General features: G+C 47.2%; 1 pseudogene; it reads left to right on the top strand.

Annotated features, from left to right (window-relative positions):
- The first annotated feature begins 13,724 nt into the window (after positions 1 to 13,724).
- LOC140205380 (perforin-1 pseudogene) lies at positions 13,725 to 20,350 on the top strand (annotated as a pseudogene).
- The last annotated feature ends 1,328 nt before the right edge of the window (positions 20,351 to 21,678 follow it).

The following is a 21,678-nucleotide window of genomic DNA, read 5'->3' as shown; positions in this document are numbered from 1 at the left end:
CATGAGACCTCAGGCCCAGGTCACATTCAGCCAGTTCTCTGTCCTGTTTCCTGGCCGGGCTGAGCCTACCTGCTCAGGCGTCAAGTCCTCAGTGAGGGAGTGTGTGGTGGGGTCTGGGCTATCCATTCAGGGTGCTAATTTCTCAACCCCAGCCCGTTTCCCCAGACTCACAGGCTGTTTCTGGAGGTGAGACACATTGGGAAAGTCAGAGTCCTCTGGCACCCAGTGGGCAATGGGGGGGGGGGGAGGTTGCTCTGTTGGTAAAAAATGAAATCAAAGTCTTAGAAAGGGGTGACATAAGATCCTAAGATGTAGAATTGTTATGGGTAGAGTTAAGAAACTGCAACGGGGAAAAGACCCTGATGGGATTTATACATATAGCCCTTGAACAATAGCCAGGTTGTGGGATATAAAATACAAAAGGAAATAGAAAAGGCTTGTAACAGCGCCATGAGGGAGGAGTTGGCCACATGTGACTGGAAGGGGACATTAGCAGGGATGATGCCAGAACAACAATATCTGGAGTTTCTGGGGGCAATTCAGAAGGAGCAGATCAATTACAAAGACAAAGAAGTACTCTAAACAGAATATAATGCAGCCATGGCTGACAAGGGAAGTCAAAGTCAATATAAAAGCCAAAAAGAGGACATATAGTATAACAAAAAATAGTGGGAAATGTTTAAAGCCAACAGAAGGCAACTAAAAAAATATATATATATGGAGCAAAAAGATTGAATATCAAAGCAAGCTAGACAATAACATCAAAGAGGATACAAAGGTTTTTCATACACATAAAGAGTAAAAGAGCAGATATTGGACCACTGGAAAATAATGCTGGAGTAGTGGTAATGAGAGACAAAGAAATGGCCGACGAACTTAATAAATATTTTTCATCAGTCTTCACTGTGGAAAACACTAGCAGAATGCCAAAAATACAAGTGTCAAGGGACAGAAGAGAGTGCTTGCGAAGCTGAAAGCTCTGAAGGTAGATAAGTCACCTGGACCAGATGGACTTCATCCCAGGGTTCCGAAAGAATTTAGTGAAAAGGTTGTGGAGGCAGCAGTAATGATCTTTCAAAAACCACTAGAATCTGGAATGGTTCTGGAGGACAGGAAAATTGCAAATGTCACTCCACTCTTTAAGAAGGGAGGGAGGCAGAAGAAAGGAAATTATAGTCCTGTCAGCCTGACTTCAGTGGTTGGTAAGATATTTGAGTCTATTATTCAGGGGGAGGTTTCAAGGTAATTGGAAGCACATGATAAAATAGGCCAAAGACAGCATGGTTTCCTTAAGGGGAAATCTTGTCTGACAATTCCATTAGAATTCCTTCAGGAAATAACAGGCAGGATAGACAAAGGAGAGTCAGGTTTATTATCACTGGTATATGTCACAAAATTTGTTAACTTAGCAGCAGCAGTACAATGCAATACATGACAATTCAGAGAAAAATAAGTACATCACTGACAGTAAGTATATAGAAGTATATTAAACTGTTCAATTTAAAATAGTGCAAAAACAGAAATAATAAAGAGTGAGGAACTGTTCATGGGTTCAATGTCCATTTAGGAATCAGAGAGCAGAGGGGAAGAAGTTGTCCCTCAAATGCTGAGTGTCTGCCTTCAGGCTTCTGTACCTCCTTCCTGACAGCAACAATGAGAAGAGGAAATGTGTTGGGTGATGGGGGTCCTTAATAATGGACAACGTTCCTCGATACCACGGAGGCCTGTGCCCAAGGTTCCACACATGAGGCTGCTTAACAAGGTAAGAGCCCATGGTATTACAGGAAAGATATTAGCATGGATAGAACATTGGCTGCCTGGCAGGAGGCAAAGAGTTGGAATAAAGGGAGCCTTTTCTTAAAGGGTGCTGAAGAGGTTCCCCAGAATGCAGCCTGGATTGGTGAGGAAGACAAACTTGGGTTGTTTTCTACCGAGTGTCAGAGGCTGACAGATGACCTGATAGAAATATATAAAATGATCGGAAGGATAGATGGGATACATGGTCAGAGTCTTTCTTACTTACTGACTGCCCGTTACACCACTGGTGTTTCAGGCAGCAATGAAGGTTCTCCATCTCTGGTGGTGTTCAGGGCTTCCTTCATCATGCCGGTGGCTTCCTCTCGGTTTTCACTACTGTCACTCATGCGAGCCTCGGGGTGGAGACTCAAGAATACCGTCGCACTCAGATGTAGAAAGGCTCTTCACTGCTGTTTCTGTAACAGTTCTGTTTGATCAGCCAGGGTTGTCAGTGGACCACTCTTAGTCTGGCCTCTACCCTTTGACCTGTTTGCTATTGGTGACCCCACCAAGAGCCAAAGCATAAAGCCCTGACTCCAGCCAGCGTAGCTCTCTGGGTCATTAGGGCACGCAAGCTACCAAACCCTTCGACAGGGTCGTGGTCGTCTTGGAGGAGAGACTTTCTTCCCCTTGATGGAAATGTCAGGTACTAGAGGGCATAGGTTTAGGATGAGCGGGCAAAGCTGATGGATCGAAACTCTCTCAATCGGGAGAGTGGACCAGAGGTAATGTTTCAGACCAGGTACTGAAGGGCCTTTAACTGGGAATATTACTTCTGTACCTTCGATGGGGACACTGAACTTGTGAAATTCAGTCTAGATTGCAGAGTAAATATAATGTACAGCGTGTTGATGGGGACGTGGTAGCAGCAGTCATCACAGCCCAGAGTTGTACTTTGTGATGAGCTGCTTCATATCACCCTCACTGTGTGTGTCTGTCCGTGTGTGTGTGTGTGTCTGTCTGTCTGTCCGTGTGTGTGTGTGTGTGTGTGTGTGTGTGTGTCTGTCCGTGTGTGTGTGTGTGTGTGTCTGTGTGTGTGTGTGTGTGTCTGTCCGTGTGTGTGTGTGTGTGTGTGTGTGTGTGTGTGTGTGTATGTGTGTGTGTCTGTCTGTCCGTGTGTGTGTGTGTGTGTGTGTGTGTGTGTGTGAGTGTGTGTGTGTGTTTGTGAGTGTGTGTGTGTGTGTGTGTGTGTCTGTCCGTGTGTGTGTGTGTGTGTGTGTGTGTGTGTGTGTGTGTGTGTCTGTGTGTGTGTGTGTGTGTCTGTCCGTGTGTGTGTGTGTGTGTCTGTGTGTGTGTGTCTGTCCGTGTGTGTGTGTGTGTGTGTGTGTGTCTGTCTGTCTGTGTGTGTGTGTGTGTATGTGTGTGTGTCTGTCCGTGTATGTGTGTGTGTGTCCGTGTGTGTGTGTGTGTGTGTGTGTGTGTGTGTGTGTCTGTCCGTGTGTGTGTGTGTGTGTGTGTGTGTGTGTGTGTGTCTGTGTGTGTGTGTGTGTGTGTGTGTGTGTGTGTGTGTCTGTGTGTTTGAACATCTACACACATTTCTCTGCCAGTGTTTGAGTGTGTACACCCAGGTCTCTCTGGAGCTCTCAATCTGAGTGACTGTGTACATTTCAGGTCCTTATGCGTCCTCATGAAAATTATATTTCAATGTTCAATTCAAAATAATTTTAGAGAAGAGATGCGCTCCTGCTACCAACAACAGGGTGAGCGGGCAAAGCTGATGGATCGAAGCACCTGTTCCTTCTGTGTTCTAAAGAAACTCCCTCAATCGGGAGAGTGGAACAGAGGTAATGTTTCAGACCAGGTACTGAAGGGCCTTTAACTGGGAATATTACTTCTATTACTTCAATGGGGGCACTGAACTTGTGAAATTCAGTCTAGATTGCAGAGTGAATATAATGTACAGCGTGTTGATGGGGATGTGGTAGCAGCAGTCGTCACAGCCCAGAGTTGTACTTTGTGATGAGCTGCTTCATATCACCCTCACTGTGTGTGTGTGTGTGTGTGTGTGTGTGTGTGTGTGTGTCTGTCTGTCTGTGTGTTTGAACATCTACACACATTTCTCTGCCAGTGTTTGAGTGTGTACACCCAGGTCTCTCTGGAGCTCTCAATCTGAGTGACTGTGTACATTTTGGGTCCTTATGCATCCTCATGAAAATTATACTTCAATGTTCAATTAAAAGAATATTCTAGAGAAGAGCTTAACACCTGATACCAAGAACAGTGTTACACCACAGAGAGTGAGCGATGGAGATTGTGATGAGATATCACACTTGCCTGGACTTGTACAGACTGGGTTCTCATATCACAAGACTCAAATTATCACACATCAGTGTCCTGGCTGAAAGAACAGAAAATGCTTTATGGAAGCAATTTCCCCATCAAACCCCTTGTGCAGAAGGTTAACCTCAGTAACAAAACCTTTTTAGGCGGGGCTTCACATCAGAAGACATCCCAATTAAAGATGACAACTCTCATTAACAGAGACCCCATTTAGAGACACCTCCCACAAACTGTGAGCCTGTTTTAAAGATGAAATGCTTCCACATGAGACACCAAATTTTATGCTGAAGCCATTTGAAAATGAAAAGTGACAGAGAATTCCCAACGGTGACTCGTAGCAGTTAGACTACCAAACATTCACCAGTGTCTCTCAGTCCCTCTCTCTCAGGGGGAGATCCGCAAACTAACCGATGTCTCTCACTCTCCCTCAGGAACAGATCGGTACACTAAACACTGATCATTGTCTCTCTCAAGTTGTTGTACCATAGCTGCTTTTGTTTTCCTCACCCTTTCTGTTGGGGTTTAACTATGTGGTGAACTGACAGCTCTGTGGCCGTCCCATCTGTTTACTCATCCTCACATCGCTTTTCACGGTTTGGATCTTAACACCAAAGCTTCGCATCGGAGATGCATTCTCAACAGCAACCATATCTCCCTGGTGTGGAGATAGTTCTGGGTTTGTCCCAGAGTCAGCAAACTCGTTGCTTGTCACACTGGGTGACTGACCTTGGCTTGGGTCCCAAGGACAACTGGGCTTACTGACTTACCTCCCGTTACCTGGTGTTTAGGGCAGCAATGAAGGGTCTCCATGTCTGGTGGTGTTCAGGGCTTCCTTCATTGTGTCAGTAGCTTCCTCTCAGTTAAAACTACTGTCAGTTATGCAAGTCCTGGGTGGAGACTCAAGAATACCGTCGCACTCAGATGTAGAAAGGCTCTTCACTGCTGTTTCTGTAACAGTCCTGTTTGATCAGCCAGGGTTGTCAGTGGACCACTCTTAGTCTGACCTCTACCCTTTGACCTGTTTGCTATGGGTGACCCCACCAAGAGCCAAAGCATAAAGCCCTGACTCTAGCCAGCGTAGCTCTCTGGGTCATTAGGGCACGCAAGCTACCAAACCCTTCAACAGGGTCGTGGTTGGCTTGGAGGTGAGTCTTTCTTCCCCTTGATGGAAATGTCAGGTACTAGAGGGCATAGGTTTATGGTGAGCGGGCAAAGCTGATGGATCGAAGCGCCTGTTCCTTCTGTGTTCTAAAGAAACTCTCTCAATTGGGAGAGTGGACCAGAGGTAATGTTTTAGACCAGGTACTGAAGGGCCTTTAACTGGGAATATTACTTCTATTACTTCGATGGGGGCACTGGACTTGCGAAATTCAGTCTAGATTGCAGAGTAAATATAACGTACAGAGTGTTGATGGGGACGTGGTAGCAGCAGTCGTCACAGCCCAGAGTTGAACTTTGTGATGAGCTGCTTCATATCACCCTCACTCTGTGTGTGTGTGTGTGTGTGTGTGTCTGTGTGTGTGTGTGTGTGTGTGTGTTATATATATTTGAGTAAGGGTGCATGTGTGGTCTGGATGTGTATGCATGTTTGTCTGTGTCTGTGTCTGTATGTGTGTGTATGTTTTGTGTGTATTTGTGTGTGTGCATATGTGTGATCTGTGTGTGTCTGTGTGTGTTTGTATGTATGTGTTGTGTGTCTGTGTGTACGTGTGTGTTTGTGTTATGTGTATTTGTGTGTGTATGCATGTGTGTGGTCCATGTGTGTATGTTGTGTGTGTTCTGTATGTATGTGTGTTGAATGTGCGTACATGTGTGTGCCTTTGTGTGTACGTGTGTGTGTGTGTCTGTGTCTGTGTGTGTTTGTGTGTGTGTGTGTGTTTGAACATCTACACACATTTCTCTGCCAGTGTTTGAGTGTGTACACCCAGGTCTCTCTGGAGCTCTCAATCTGAGTGACTGTGTAAATTTCGGGTCCTTAAACATCCTTATGAAAATTATACTTCAATGTTCAATTAAAAGAACATTCTATAGAAGAGTTTAACACCTGATACCAAGAACAGTGTTACACCACAGAGAGTGAGCGATGGAGATTGTGATGAGATATCACACTTGCCTGGACTCTGTACAGACTGGGTTCTCATATCACAACACTCAAAGTATCACACATCAGTGTCCTGGCTGAGAGATCAGAAAACTCTTCAGGGAAGCAATCACCACATCAAACCCCTTGTACAGACGTTTAACCTCAGTAACCAAACCTTTTCAGGCGGGGCTTCACATCAGAAGATATCCCGATTAAAGACGGAACTCTCATTAACAGAGACCCCATTTAAAGAGACGCCTCCCCACATTAAAAATCCCAATGAAAGAAGACATTGCTCTATCCGGAACTCCTACAGAATCCATCTCTCCCCATCCAGAAACTGTTAGCCTGTTTTAAAGATGAAATCCCACCCTATGAGACACTAAATTTAAAGCTGAAGCCCTTTGAAAATGAAAAGTGACCGAGAAATCCCAGCGGTGACTGATAGCACTTAGAGTACCAAACATTCACCGTTATCTCTCAAACCCTCTCTCTCAGGGATAGATAGGCACACTGACTGGTTCTCTCAGTCCCTCTCTCTCAGGGAGATCTGTACACTGACCATGTCTCTCAGTCCCTCTCTCCCAAGGGGAGATCTGTACACTGACCACTGATCATTGTCTCTCTCGAGTTGTTGTACCATAGCTGCTTTTGTTTTCCTCACCCTTTCTATTGGGGTTTAACTATGTGGTGTACTGACAGCTCTGTGGCTGTCCCATCTGTTTACTCATCCTCACTTCACTTTTCAGGGTTTGGGTCTTAACACCAAGGCTTCCCATCGGAGATGCATTCTCACCAGCAATCATATCCCCCTGGTGTAGAGATAGTTCTGAGTTTGTCCCAGTGTCAGCGAACTTGTTGCTTGTCACACCGGGTGACTGACCTTGGCTTGGGTCCCAAGGACAACTGGGCTTTCTGACTTACCTCCCGTTATGCCTCTGGCGTTTTTAGGGCAGTAATGAAGGTCCTCCATCTCTGGCGGTGTTCAGTGCTTCCTTCATCATGTCAGTAGCTGCCTCTCACTTAACACTACTGTCAGTTATGCAATTCCTGGGTGGAGACACAGGAATGCCGTCACACTCAGTTGTAGAAGGATTCTTCATTGCTGTTTCAGTAGCAATTTTATTTTGCCCATCAGGGTTGTTAGCCCTGAGCTGACCCCCCGAACCAGGAGGACCTGTAAACCACTCTCAGTCTGGCCTCTACCCTTTGACCTGTTTGGCATGGGCAACTCTACCAGGAGCCAAAGCATACAGCCCTGACCCCAGCCAACATAGCCCTCTCAATCATTGAGGCATGCAAGCCTCCAAACCCTACAACGTGGTTGTGGTCCGCTTGAAGGGACAACTGGGCTTGGAGAACCTTTTCCCATCAACATCATAGATATGTGGAATATGTTATACAGTACTAAAACGGGCCATTTAGCCCAAAATGTCATTGCTAACCAAGGTACCTACACAACTTAATCCCATTTCCCCTCAATTGGCCCATGTTCCTCTAAAGCTTTTGGATCCTTGTTCCTGTCCAAATATCCTTATTTGTTATAATTGTACCACCTCGACCACTTCCTTTGCAGCTCGTTCCACCACCCTCTGCAGGAAAATATCCCCAACAAAGCCATCAATTCCATTATTCAAATCATTGACATATAACAGAAAAAGAACTGGTCCCAACTCAGTTGAACACTACTAGTCACTGGTAGCCAACCGAAAAGGCTTCCTTTATTCCTACTCTTTGCCTCCTGTTAATCCAAGTTTGTGACAACAACTGATTCTCCTTTGTCCATCTTGCATGTTATTTTTTCAAAGAATTCCAAGAGATTTGCCATACAAGATTTTCCCTTGGGGAAACCATGCTGACTGCTGCCTATTTTGTCATGTGCCTCCAAGTACCCTGGGACCCCATCCTTAATAATCAACTCCAACATCTTCCCCTCCTGGAATCCAGCACCAACCTGATTTTCCCAATCTACCTGCATATTGAAATCCCCCATGACTATTGTAACATTGCCCTTTTGGCATGCATTTTCAATCTCCCATTGTAATCTGTAGGCCACATCCATACTACTGTTTGGGGGCCTGTATAAATTCCCATGAGGGTCTTTTTATCCTTGCAGTTCCTTAGCTCTATCCACAATGATTTTATACCTTCTGACCCTATGTCACCCCTTTTTAATGATTTGATTTCATTTTTCACCAACAGAGCAATGCCACCCTCTCTGCCTTCCTGCCTGTTCTTTCGACACAATGTGTGTCCTTGAAGATTAAGCTCCCAGCTGTAATCTTCTTTCAGCCATGATTCAGCGATGCCTACAACATCATACCCACCAATCTGCAGTTGTGCTGCAAGTTCATCCAGCTTATTCCGTATACTCTGCAATTCAAATATAACACCTTCAGTCCTGTATTCACTTTGTTTGATTTTGTCTGCCTTTTATACTGCAACTCATCCTGTTGACTGCAATTTTGCCTCTTCTCACTACACATCGCCGCTGTTTGTAAACCAGCTACCCCATCTTCAGCGCTATCATCTGCCTTTCCTACGATACTTTTTGCATTGAAAAATAGGCAGCTTAGGATACTAGTTGCAACCTTTTGATTCCTAACTTTGTCTGAGGTCTTCCCAACATCTGAAATTGAAATATCTTTATTGTTATTGCATAGTACAATTTGTCATGCACCAATACAGCGAAAATGAATTTGTAACTCTCATACTCAATGCTATAAAACAACAAATAAAATAAATAAACAATAAATAAAATCAAGTAACCAGCCAGTACAAGCGATGTCCAGCACAACTCAGATGCATGACAGCCATAAAACCAGTATTAATGTGGCAATATAACAAATTTATGGATGATGCTTGATCGATTGGTTCAGAGCAATTATAGCTCTGGGGAAAAAGCTATTTCTCAGTCTGGACGTGCGGGCATAGAAAATCTTATAACGTCTGCCAGACGGAAGAAGTTCAAACAGATGATTGCATGGGTGTGTATTGTCCTTACAGATGCTTGTAGCTTTCCTTAGGCAGCGAGAGCTGTAGGTGTCCTCCAGGGCTGGGAGCTGTGTCCCGATGATCTTATGTGTGCTAGAGACAATCCGTTGAAGTGCTTTCCTATCAGCTGCTGTACAACTGAGACACCACACAGAGATGCAGTATGTTAAGATGCTCTCTGTGGTGCAGCGGTAAAAGATCACCAGCACCTGTTCAGGTAGACCAGCTTTCTTCAGCGTCCTGAGGAAAAACAAGTGTTGCTGTGATTTCTTAACTACTGTTGTGGTGTTAGTGGACCATGTAAGATCTTCTGAGATATGTATTCCCAGAAACCTGAAACTGGACACTCTCTCCACTATGTCTCTGTTAATGTAGATTGGAGCGTACTCGTCATCCCGTGCTTTTCCAAAATTGATAAATTGATCTGCCTCCACAACCTCTCTACTAACTGTTCTGGCACTCTGGTTCCCATTCCCCTGCAACTCTCGTTCAGACTCTACTATGCAGCATTAACAAATCTTCCCACTAGGATATTAGTCTCCATCCAGTTCAGGTGCAAACTTTCCATATGTACAGGTCCCACCATCCTTGGAAGACTGCCCAATGATCCAAAAATCATATGCCCTCTCTCCTACACCAAATCCTTAGCCATGTATTAAACTGTATAATTTTCCTAGTTCTGGCCTCAGTAGCACGTGTTATGTGTAGCAATCCTAAGATCACAACCCTGGAGGTCCTGCCCTTTAATTTAACTCCCTGAGTGTGTATTCAGAACGTCACCACTCGTCCTACTCATGTCATTGGTACCTACATGAACCACAACTTCTGGCTATTCACACTCCCACTTAAGAATGCTGAGGACTGGATCCGAGTATCCCAAACCCAGGCACCTGGGAGGCAACAAACCATCCAGGAATCTCATTCTTGCCCATGGAACCTCCTGTCCATTCCCCTAACTAGCAAATCCCCTTTCACCACAGCGTTCCTATTCTTCCCCCATTCCCCTCTGAGTCACAGAGACAGACTCAGTGCCAGAGAACTGACCACTATGACTTTCCTCTGATATGTCACCACCCCTGACCCCCGACAGTATCCAAAGTGTATTACCTGCTTTTCAGGGAGATGCCCACAGGGGTACCCTGCACTGCCCCCTTAAACCCTTTCCTCTTCCTGTCTGTCACCCACTTTCCTGACTCCCGCACCCTGGGTGTAGCTACCTATCTATCTCCCCTTCAGCCTCCCGGATGATCCGGAGTTCATGCGATTCCAGATCCAACTCCTTAATGCGGATTGTTGGAAGTTGCAGCTGGATGCTCTTCTCACAGTTGTAGTCGTCAGGGACACTGGAGGTCTCCCTGCCTTCTCACCTCCCACAAGAGGAGCATTCCACTATCCTACCTGGCATCTGTACTGTCCTAGCTGAGCAGATATAAAGATTGCCATCCTTTGCCTTCTAGGGGCAAGCTAATCCTGAATCCAAATGACCAAGTCACAGTGGAGACCTCAAAGTTCAAAGTAAATTTATTATCAAAGTACATATGTGTCACCATAGACAACCTTAAGATTCATCTTCTTACTGGAATACTCAATAAATCCAGAGAATACCTACATCTTAATCTTCTGACTATCATGAGGGACTTTGGCAAATGCCGTACTGAAATCTATTTTGACAACGTCCACTGTCAACAATCACCATCGCAACCACCTCAAAAGTCACGGTCAACTGACCTGTATTTGTGACTTTCTCCAAACCTACTGTCTGGCCCTCGATATCACTGACATCCAGGGATATTCAGTCCACTGACTGGTGTCTCACGCCTCACTTCCTTGCAGTTGGTGTTTTGATCTTGCTGTGCGCTGACGTGTGGGTGGCCGGCACAGTCTGCTTATGTTCTCCTCCTCAACTCTCTTTGCAAAGGCCGGGACTCATGATTCATCGAGCTGTGTTTAGACTCTCACCAGCAAACTCACCCCCAGTGTGGAATCAGTCTGTGGTTTGTCCAAATGTTGATGAACTTACTGTGTGCCCCTCTGAGTGACTGACATTGGCCTGGGGGTCCCAGGGTAACAGGGCAGATCAGGCAGGTCCTGTCCCGGTTGGAGAAGATCAAGCCTACCCTGGTAGGCCTCGGCCTACTCTTGCCTTTTCAACAGGATGTCTGCACTGTTTCCTGGCCAAGCTCAGCTAGTTTAGTGGTCACGGTCCACCAGGATGGTGTGAGTCAGGGTGTGAGATTCTCAGTGGGAGAGTGTCAAGGCTGGTTTTTGATGGTGATAATTCTCTGACCCCAGGTTTTTGTGTCTCACGCACACAAGCTGTTTCTGGAGTTGAGACACGATGGAGAGGAGAGTCAGTGAGGTTTCTTAGATCATTAAACCATAAGATATAGGAGTGGAATTAGGCCATTTGTCCCATCAAGTCTGTGTCATCATTTCGTCCTGGCTGATCCAATTTTCCTCTCAGCCCCAATCTCTCTTGCCTTCTCCGTGTATCCCTTTATGCTCTGACCAAGAATCAAGAACCTATTTATCTCTGTATTAAATATACATAAAGACTTGGCCTCCACAGCTGCCTTGGCAAAGAATTCCATAGATTCACCACGCTCTGGCTAAAGAAATTCTTCATCTCCATTCTAAAAGGACATCTCTCTATTCTGAGTCTGTGTCCTCTGGTCTTAGACTCTCCCACCATAGGAAATGTCTTCTCCACATCCACTCTATCAAGCTCTTTCACCATTCTATAAGTTTCAATGAGGTCACCCCTCATTCTTCTGAATTCTAGTGAATACAGACCCAGAGACATCAAACTCTCTTCATATCACAAGCCATTCAATCCTGGAGTCATATTTGTGAATCTCCGGAAAAGGCTCCCTTTATTCCCAGTCTTTGCCTCCTGCCAGTCAGCCAGAATCTTTCCTCTAATCCCATGGGCTCGGAGCTTGTTAAGCGGCTTCATGTGTGGCACATTGTCAAAAGCCTCTTGAAAATCCAAGTACACAAATCTGTCAGGCTAGATTTTCCCTTGAGGAAACCATGCTGACTACGGCCTATTTCCTGAGACCCTCAGACCCCTTAATTAATAATCGACTTCAACTTTTTCCCAGCCACTGAGGTCTGACTAACTGGCCTATAGTTCCCTTTCTTCTGCTTCTCTCCCTTCTCGAAGAGTGGACTGGCAACTTTCCAATCTTCTGGAACCATTCCAAGAATCTAGTAAATATTGAAACATCATTACTAATGCCTCCATGATCTCTTCAGTCACCTCTTTCAGAACCCTGTGGTGTACATCATCTGGTCCAGGTGACTTATCTACCTTCAGACCTTTCAGTTTCCCAAGAACCTTCTTCCTAGTTATGGTAAATTCACACATTCAAGACCCTGACACCTGGAACTTCCATCATACTGCTAGTGTCTTCCACAGTGAAGACTGATGCAAAATTCTTATTCAATTCGTCCGCTCTTTCAATGTCCGTCATTACTACCTCTCCAGCATCGTTTTCCAGCTGTCCAATATTTACTCTCACCTCTCTTTTACACTTTATGTATCTGAAGAAGCTTTTGGTATTTTTTAAATATTATTGGCTAGCTTACTTTCATATTCCATCTTTATCTTCTTAATGGCCTTTTTAGTTGCCTTCTGTTGGTTTTAAAAGCTTCCCAATCCTCTAACTTCCCATTAATTTTTGCTCTATTATGTGCCCTCTCTTTGGCTTTTATGTTGGCTTTGACTTCCCTTGTTATCAGGTAGAGACATAGCATTCAAATCTCAAGCAGTCTCCAGACTGACTGATGACAGGGCTGGATGGAGACACCTCGTCCCCCTCTCACAATCCAGAGAGATACCAGTATCGGGCCTGGATGTGTTAGACAATCCTTCCCTTATCCCTTCCCTCCCCTCCTTCTCCATCTAGCACACTCCACTCCTCAACTTACCAACACCCTCCCTTCCATCTCTTGTGCTGTCCCGTGATCTCGTCCCCTCTCCCCTTTCCTCAACATTCAAACACTCCTGTATCTCGTCCTCAATTCTCTCTCTCTCTCTCTCTGCCTTCCTTTCTCGTCTCCCTGCCTCTCCCCCTCCCTCTCTCGCTCTTTCTCTCTGCCTCTGTCTCTCTCCTTCCCTCTGGCGCTCCTCATCTCCCTTCCTCCCTTTCTCCCTCTCCTTCTCCCTGTCCTTTCTTCCCCCTTTCTCCCCTTCCCTCTCTCTCTCTCTCACCTCTTTCTCCCAATCCCCTCCCTCTCTCTTTCATTCATTTTAACATTCCATCCATTTTATAAAATGCTGCTTGAAACCAGCAACTCTTAGATCCAATACCTCATCTTCCCCATGTTCCCACCTTTCTCTCCTTTCCAAACCCACAGTAGGAGGAAGGGAAGAGTCACCATAGGGACAGGTCTCGTCTTTAAGCCTCCCATTGTTACTTCTCACTTCCATGATTGAGGCAGCCCACGAGTGTGAGTTCCTCAAGACAGCCCCTCCCCTCTTGGCGACATGTTCTGAACCTTAATAAAAGGTCTGTGACTCTCTCAGTAGCTCAGACTCTGGAGTCGGGGCTGAGACAGACCTCAGCCACAAAGGGACAGCGGGAGGCACAGAGACAGGTCCCAGCTCGAGCAGACCTGGGAGAAGCTCAAAGTTCCTGGAAGAACAGAGACAGGTAGGCCCACTTCTCTGTCTCAGGGGTAGGAGGGCGTCCATTCGGCAATGCTACCCCTCCCAGTGTGGTCCAGTCCTCCTCCTCCCCTTCTCTCCTTCTCTAACTGCACTCTTCCCTTCTCTTCATTACTCAACCTCTCTCCACTTCTCTCTATCTCTCAATCTCTCTCTCCCCTTCTCTCCATCTCTCAACCTCTCTCTCCCCTTCTCTCCATCTCTCAACCTCTCTCTCCACTTCTCTCTATCTCTCAACCTCTCTCTCCACTTCTCTCCATCTCTCAACCTCTCTCTCCACTTCTCTCCATCACTCAACCTCTCTCTCCACTTCTCTCCATCTCTCAACCTCTCTCTCCACTTCTCTCCATCTCTCAACCTCTCTCTCCACTTCTCTCCATCACTCAACCTCTCTCTCCACTTCTCTCCATCTCTCAACCTCTCTCTCCCCTCTCTGGAATAATCTCCTTCCAATATCCTCCTCACCTTTCCTCATTAGACCCACAGTCAATGCTGTAAACACTGTGATGAGCAATGTGTAAAATATTCCACTGACTCACTGACTCACCCATCTCTCCCTCTCTCATATCCAATATTCATTCACTCTCCTTTTCCCTCTCCCTCTTCCTCTCTCTCCCTCCCTTACTCCTTCTCTCTCATGATCTATATCTCCTCCCTCTCTCTCCCTCTGCATAATTCTCACTTTTCTCTACCTTTATGCACCCCTTTCTGCTTCCGTTAAAATTTCAAACTGAATAAATCACTGGTGAGGCCTCACGGGGTATGTGTCAGCAGTTTTGGGCCCATTATCTAAGGAAGGATGTGTTGACATTGGAGAGGGTTCAAAGGAGGTTCACAAAGATGATTCCAGGATTGAAAGGCTTGTCATATGAGGAGTATTTAATGTCTCTAGGTCTCTACTCACTGGAATTCAGAAGAATGAGGGATGATCACATTGAAGCCTATCAAATGTTGAAAGGCCTTGATAGAGTGGATGTGGGAGAGGCTGAGACCAGAGGACACAGCCTCAGAATAGAGGTGACATCCATTAAGAACGGAGATAAGGAGGGATTTCTTTAGCCAGAGAGTGGTGACTCTGTGGAATTTGTTGCCACAGGTGACTATGCAGGCCATGTCATTGAGTATATTTAAGGCAGAGTTTGATAGATTCTTGATTAGTCAGGGCATGAAGGGATACGGGGAGAAGGCAGGAGATTTGGGCTGAGAGGGAAATGGATCAGCCATGATGAAATGGTGGAGCAGACTCGATGGGCCAAATGGCCTAATTCTGCTCCTATATCTTATGGTCTTAAATTTTATAAATTTATTATAAAAGTGCATATACCATTTACTCTCTTGAGATTTATTTGAGAAACAGAGAGACATAGAAAACCTACAGCACAATACAGGCCCTTCAGCCCACAATGCTGTGCTGAACATGTACTTACTTTAGAAATTACCTAGGGTTACCCATAGCCCTCTATTTTTCTAAGCTCTATGTACCTGTCCAAGAGTATCTTAAAAGACCCTATTGTATCCATCTCCACCACCGTCGCCGGCAGCCCATTCCACGCACTTACCACTCTGCGTAAAAAACTTACCCCTGACATCTCCTCTGTACCTCCTTCCAAGCACCTTAAAACTGTGTCCTCTTGTGCTAGCCATTTCAGCCCTGGGAAAAAGCCACTGACTACCCACACGATCAATGCCTCTCATCATCTCATACACCGAAGTGTGGCATGAAACTTGTTGTTTGCGGCTGCAGTACAGGGCAAGACATAAAATATACTGTAAACTACAATGAGAAATATATACTTAAAAGTTACAAATAAATTATATATTAAAATGTAATTAAGTTTAAATTAAATTAAACAACCGATGTGCAAAACGAAGTCAAACTGTTCAGCGTAGAGGTGAGTGAACCTGTGAGTGAGAGAGCCTGATAATTGAGGAGTATAACTGTTCCTGAACCTGGTGGTGTGGGACCTGAGGTTTCTGTATCTCCTGCCTGATGACAGAGGTGAAGAGAGAGTATGGTCCAGATGGAGGGGGTCTTTGATGAAGGATGCAGCAGCGCTCCATGTAAATGTACACAGTGGTGGGGAGCGATTTGCCTGTGATGGACAGGACTGTATCTATTACTTTCTCTCTCTCTCTCTCTATTTTTCATTTGTCTCCCTGCCCCTCTCTCACCCGCCCTCTGTCTTTCCCTCACCTTCTCTCTCTCCCCCTCCCTCTCTCTCTCTCCCTCCCTCTCTGTAATTGTATCTCTCCCCGTCGTTTATGCTCAATCCTTCCGTCCATCTCTTTCCCAGTCTTTAACACTCTCTCTCTCCAGTCAAACCATCCGGTCTTTGCTCCATCTGGATCCTGTTATAATCTTACACTAACCTTCTTTACTGCCCACCGCAGCACAAATTTTCGTGTCACCTACTAATTTATTGATCATGCACCTCTATTCTCATCCAAGTTGATTGTACAAATGACAAACAACACTGACCCCTGACACACACCACTGACCACAGGCCTCTGACTTCTTCCACCTCTGATTTTAGATCCAAGTAGCTCGCTCACCCTGTTTCCCGTGTGATCCCACCTTCCCAACCATACAACTGTGCAGGACCTTGTCAAAAGCCAAACTAAATTCCACATTGACACTACACCACCCTGCCCTCATCAGGTCTCTTGGGCATCTCTTTTAAACACTCAGACTAACTGATGAGATCCAATTTCCCCTGTACGAAGCCATGCCGACTTTCCCAAATCAGTCCTTCCCTTTCCAAATGCAGGTAGACTCCTGTCTCTCAACCTCTTCCAGTAAATTTCCAGCCCCTGATGCCAGGCGGACCTGCTAAAATAAAATCACAACATTAGCCCCTTTCAGTCTGTCCTTTCCTCAACTGGGACGAAGCAAAATACAAAAAGTCTCTGCAGAGTGCCGGTAATTTTTTCAATTGCTTCCCACAGTGTCTTAGGATGCACTTGGTCCAGTCCTGGGGATTGGTTCACCTTTATATGTCTCAAGACCCCCAACATCTCCCCCTCCCTTTGTAGTATCAATAACCTTTCAACATTGTTCTCTTCTCTGAACTCACTGCCTCCCATGAGCATCCCCACAGTAAACACTGACAAGAAAATTCAAAGATCCAAGTTCAATTATTATCAAAGAAAGTATAAATTACACAACCGGAGATTTGTTTGCTCACAGGTAGCCATGAAGCAAGAAACACAAAAGAACCCAAGTAAAGAAAAAAATAAAAGACCAACACCCAGTGCACACTAGAAAGGAAAAAACACAAACCTTGTTCATATAAGACATCAAGTATTTATGAAGTATTCGTTAAGATCACTTGAAAACAGACTTATTTGCAGTTCATGGAATGGAAGGGTCCGTGGCAGCGTGCAGGGGAAAGTGGTTTAGTAATGGGAAACAGAGAGCGGTGGCAGAAGGCCGAAGTTCGGACTGGAGGGTGATGGGTGATGGAGTTCACCTGGGTCAGGATCTGGTCTGCTGCTTTTGTTCATAAACTCACTGAATGAATCAGCACAGAAACAGGTCATTTCGCCAAAGTTGTCCGCGGTCCCATTCTCCTGCATTTGGTCCATATCCCTCTCAGCTTTTCCTACCCACCACATACTTATCCAAATGCCACGCAGCAAAGACAAAGACAATTGCTTTGTCTACTTGCAATTTCTTTGTCACATTCGATTTAGCTGTCGTCATGTCTAATACATTCATGTCCAACAGAAGGATGCTCTGCGAAGGGTTGGGTGTGGACGTAGGGCGCAAACCATGTGTAACATCATTTCCTATTCTCATTACAGACCGACCACCCTTCACTGGCCGAGGAGAGCCCTGTCCATACTGTGATGGATCCCAGGATGGGAGAGAGAGTGGGGATTTTACTCTGGGCGCTGCTGTTCCTGGGGGGGGTGGGAGCCATCTGCCAGACAGGCAGTGCCAGCGAATGCCAAAGAGCGCCCCCGGTACCAGGGTCCAGTCTGGCTGGAGAGGGTTTCGATGTGGTGACACTGTCACGCAAGGGGGCGTACGTGGTGGACGTGGAGAGTTATAGTCGTCGGGATGGGGCCTGCACTCTCTGTAGGAACTCACTGATGCGGGGTAGGCGGCAGCGGCTTCCCCTGGCCGCAGTAGACTGGCGGGCTCTGCGTAATTGTCCCCGGGCTGTTTCCAGTCAGCTCTTCCACTCGCTCTCTGAGCTCATAAAGTCGATGGGCTCCAGTGTGGACAACAGCTGGAGCACTGGCCTAAATCTACCCACCCAGCACTCGCAGTCAATCGGTTCCAAATCCAAGCTCATGTCTTTTGCCATGCGGAAGACCAAATCAGACCGCTACAGCTTCGCTAAACACGAGTTCCGTTGCCGTCTTTACCGCTACCGCCTGAAGGACCAACCCCCCCTGGCACCCCAGTTCTCTGCCCGTCTGAACCAGATCACTAGCACTTCCTATGAGGGAGTCCGGCACCACTACCGCCAACTAGTGCAGACTTTTGGAACTCATTTCATTCGCTCGGTCGATATGGGCGGCTCCTTCCAGGATGTGACAGCCATCCGCACCTGCCAAGCTGCTGTGGAGGGCATCACCCCCGAGCAGGTGAAGGACTGCCTGGGGATAGAGGCCAGTTATCAGGTGGTGGCAGTGGGCAAGGGCAGAGCGGGCACAGGTTCCTGTAAGAAAAAGGCTTCTTCCCTCAACCAGGCTGAAAGCTTCCACCAGGCCTTCAACGAGAGGCTGACAGAAGCCGTGGGAGGCCATTCCAGTGGTGACACAGACATCCTCTTTTCCTCTGACCCTGCCAGCTTCACCCGATGGCTGAAGAGCCTGAAGGTCTCACCAGGTATCATAAAATACCAGCTGGCCCCTCTCCATCTCCTGCTACCTATCACTGACCGCCGCCGGGACCAGCTGAGGCTCTACCTCAGCGAGTACATTTTGGCCAACGCCATGAAACGGGACTGCTCCAAAACCACCTGCCCCACTCCTGGGAGCAAAAGCAGATCCGATCCCTGTTCCTGCCAATGCCAGGAGAGCTACTGGGTAGACCGTCACTGCTGCGCCAAGCAGAAGGGCATGGGGCACCTGGTTGTCACTGTCAAGAGAGGCTTCGGTCTCTGGGGCGACCTCACAACCGGCACTGACGGTTTTGTGGTGGTCTCTTATGGTAAGGCCAAAAGACGGACCAGGGTGATAGACAACAACAACAACCCTGAATGGAACACCAGTCTGGACCTGGGGGTGGTGGTTGCCCAGAGCACCGTGAAACTCACCCTGGATGTCTATGATGAAGATGTCCTGAGGAATGACCATCTGGGGACCTGCAAGGTGCCTCTGATCTCTGGTGTCACTGATCTCACCTGCCACCTTAAGCATGGCAGGGTCACCTACCAATTGTCGTTCATCTGTGGCCTCCACTTGCGGGGTCACCATTGCCGCCAGTATGCCCCGAGTCCAGGAGCCCATGAGTTCACCGGGCTCCTGTGGACCAACCAGTCCTTCCACTCGTCTGACTCCCCCACCGCCCTTCCTTCAGGGAATGCCCTCCTCAAAGTTATCTACCCCTAACCCTTGACCTCTCACCAACCTCACTCCCAGGCCCAACGCTGCTTTCCATCCCCCCAGTCCTGCCATCATACCACCCCTCCCCTCTTTCCCTCTCCCCCGTTCATCATTCCCATTGCCCAGATATTTCCCCCCTATTCTCCGTGACCCTGTACCCATCATCCTCTGTGTCTCATCAGTCCCATTGCCCTGACCTTTCCCCTCTCACCCACTCTGGCCCAAGGAACAATTCTCTCCAGGACTCCTTCCTCACATCCATTCCCATGATCGTCCGTTGCCAAGGTCACCTTGTCTTCAGTCCAATCTCCTGACCTTTGCACTATCACCCTTAATAGTCCAGGTCACAATATCCCACATTCCCACCAGTCCCAGGCTCAGCCTCTCAGTGAGAGACCCCACATAACACTCACACTTTCCCAAATCCTCCAATTCTCTGGTCACCAGGAATTCCCAGTGGGAATGGGAGTCCCGGCTTGCCTGACTGCACCAAGCTTTCAGTCACTGGTGATTGGGGGCTGGGGAAGGGTACAGGGTGGGAAGACCATTGAGGAACCAACCACTCTGTATTTGTCATATCGCCACTGTATCACCCCAGCGGAAACCCCCCTCGCCCCAACAAAGACCTGTGATGGAGGGAGGGTGCCCCAACCAGCTTGCCAAACTGCAGGCAGCTTAACGGCTTCAGTGTACCGTCATTTACAGATCCACTTGGCCCGTGCAGGAGGTGACTCACAGGCTCCATTTCCCACAATCCTGTCGCTGTCAGGGACCAACTGGAGAGTCTCCGGCTGACCTGTGTCCCAGGACGGGTGGATTGTGTCGGAGCACGAGCATCATCACAGGAACATCGTACGCCTCCCTGTGCACGAGAAGCTTTGCAAAGCGATGTTTTGGAGACAGAAGAGATTGTTTGATTGCCTCTTGCCCTCTTTGTACCACTTGTGTTTTTGCAATAAACATCACTGAGCATCATTTAGCTTTTGGGTGTGAATGGTTACCGTGGTGATCTGGGATGTGGCGTTCCAGGGTGGTGAGGACAGGGTGGGGGGAGAGGGGGAGGGGGAGGAAGGGTATTGTCCCCAATGGGGTTTGATGGGAGGAACACGGGAGATTGGAGAAGCAGGAATCTGCAGGGACAGAGATCAGCACCACAGAGACCGTCGGGGAGAGACACCGTCTTTACCAGGGGTCTGTGAGTGGGAGAGATTTACTCTTTAAAAGAGATCTGTGATGGTAAAGAGAATCCCTCCCTGATGGGAGACGGTCACTTTCCACCCACCATTCCTGCTCTTCACCTTTTCATTCCTCCTTTACACTCTCTCCCCTTCCCTCTCTCCTGCTCCAGTTGCACGTTCATTTTCTCCCTCCCCCATCACCCAACCCTCATTCTCCCCAACCCCACTAACCCCCATCGTCTGCCCCTCACTCTCCCCTCATCACTCACCCCCTCAGCCCAGCTGTCGCCTGCCCCCTCACACTCCCCCGTCCCTGGTCACCCGTCCATCACTTTCCCCCTTCCCTGGTTGCCCACCCCCCACTCTCCCCACTCCCCAGTCACAAACAGATCACATCAGCCAACTGGCTCATAACCAATTCCTATACAGGCCTCTCATTCCTGTCACCACCTGTACAACCAAACTGAAAGATAATTAAAGGCATCCGTTCGTCTTGCGAGACCATGGATCTGCGCCTGGAAAGTCTTCACTCTCCAGGGTGCAGGCCTGGGTATAGTTGTATGGAAGACCAGCAGTTGCCCATGCTGCAAGTCTCCCCTCTCCATGATACTGATGTTGTCCAAGGGAAGGGCACTAGGACCCATACAGCTTGGCACCAGTGTCGTCGCAGAAAACTGTGTGATTAAGTGCCTTGCTCAAGGACACAACATGTTGCCTCGGCTGGTGCTCGAGCTCACGACCTTCAGATGGCTAGTTGATGCCTTAACCACTTGGCCAAGTGCCCACAATGTTTGAGATAACGGGCGATTTAATAAAAATCTGGTGTGCACCAGGAGACCAGTCAAAGCTCATCCACTGAGTATGAATTTGGTATGGTTTTTACATTCCAGTAAAACTACATTTTGATAACAGAATGGTGGCTACCGAAAGAACTAATTGAGTAACAGACTAAGTCCTGATTACAGAATAAATTAGAGGCATATAGTCTCAGAAAAGTATAGCTCAGAAACAGGCTCTTTGGCCCATCTTGTCAATGCTGAAACCATTTAAACTGCCTTCATCCATCAACCTGCACCGGGACCATCGCCCTCCACACCCCTACCATCCATGTACCC

The sequence above is a fragment of the Mobula birostris genome, chromosome 11 (assembly GCF_030028105.1).
Source record: "Mobula birostris isolate sMobBir1 chromosome 11, sMobBir1.hap1, whole genome shotgun sequence".
NCBI lineage: Eukaryota > Metazoa > Chordata > Chondrichthyes > Myliobatiformes > Myliobatidae > Mobula > Mobula birostris.
Note: the sequence above shows the minus strand (reverse complement) of the source record. Positions and strands in the feature narration are given on the sequence as shown.